Consider the following 1,190-nt stretch of genomic DNA (forward strand, 5'->3'; position numbering starts at 1 on the left):
TATATATATATATACATATGTATAGTTAAACACACATACAATTTGTATTAAGATTATACACGGTATAACAATTCAAACACAAATCTAGCTGATCGAGTGATCTATCATATTATTAATATCAGATATTTATTATTCGATGTGATGCGTATTCCAAAATTATTAACTACGAGAAGAAAATAAAAATAATCTCTCCATTATTATATGCTTATCTTTATGAATTATAACTTTGCTAGGTAGAACTCAAGTACACAACATATGAGAAACTGGAAGCAATTTGTATTCTAATAATCACATAAGAAAAAATATTAAAAAAATACATATACATACATATATATATATATACACATACATATATGTTTGTATCAAAGTCGAGCGTGTTAAAATATATTTTGCAATAATAACTAACAGTATTATTAAAATGAAATCAAACAATTTTACCGAATTATTACGATATGATTATATATATCATACGTTAAGAATAATATAGTATGTGAATTGTATATCATATTATCTAGAAATGTCATTTTATATATATAAACTAAAGAACAAAGAATAAGAACAAGAAAATCCTTTTTTGTATTACCTTTTTACATTAACAAGTCTTTTGTATCATCGTTAACTAAGGCCAAACGAGTTTTTAGTATTTAAACTTAGATGAGATATATGAACAAATATTCGCTATAAGTATTAATCTGTTATATCGTAATGGAAGAAACAAAATGTTATTGAGTTATTCAAACGTTTAGTATAACACGATATAAAACATAACACGAATTGTTTTATCTAGAATTCATTATTTTCTTTGCTAATTATATTTATTATTTTTTCTATAACATATAACTCTGATTGCAAAAAAAGAACGGAGAGTTTTATTTTAATTATTATTTAATGTACGATAAATTATAATTTTGGTGTAAAAATTATGTAAAAATAAATATTTGCTGTGCGTTATATAAAGAATGTTGTCTATGCATATGTTAAGAAAGAAAATTTTAATTGAAAAAAAAAAAGAAGAAATAATATTCAAATAAAAACGAAATGTAACATTATAACTTTATCGCATCATTATAATAATAATAGAACGGTTTTGAATAATGTATATATACAGTATTTATTATCACAAATTATATATTAAAAAAAAACACATTAGTGCGAGATTACTTATAGCATTATTAAAAAAGGCAGTAAAG

Source organism: Polistes canadensis, unplaced genomic scaffold (assembly GCF_001313835.1).
Source record: "Polistes canadensis isolate GaletaPanama2010 unplaced genomic scaffold, ASM131383v1 scaffold_99, whole genome shotgun sequence".
Taxonomy (NCBI): domain Eukaryota; kingdom Metazoa; phylum Arthropoda; class Insecta; order Hymenoptera; family Vespidae; genus Polistes; species Polistes canadensis.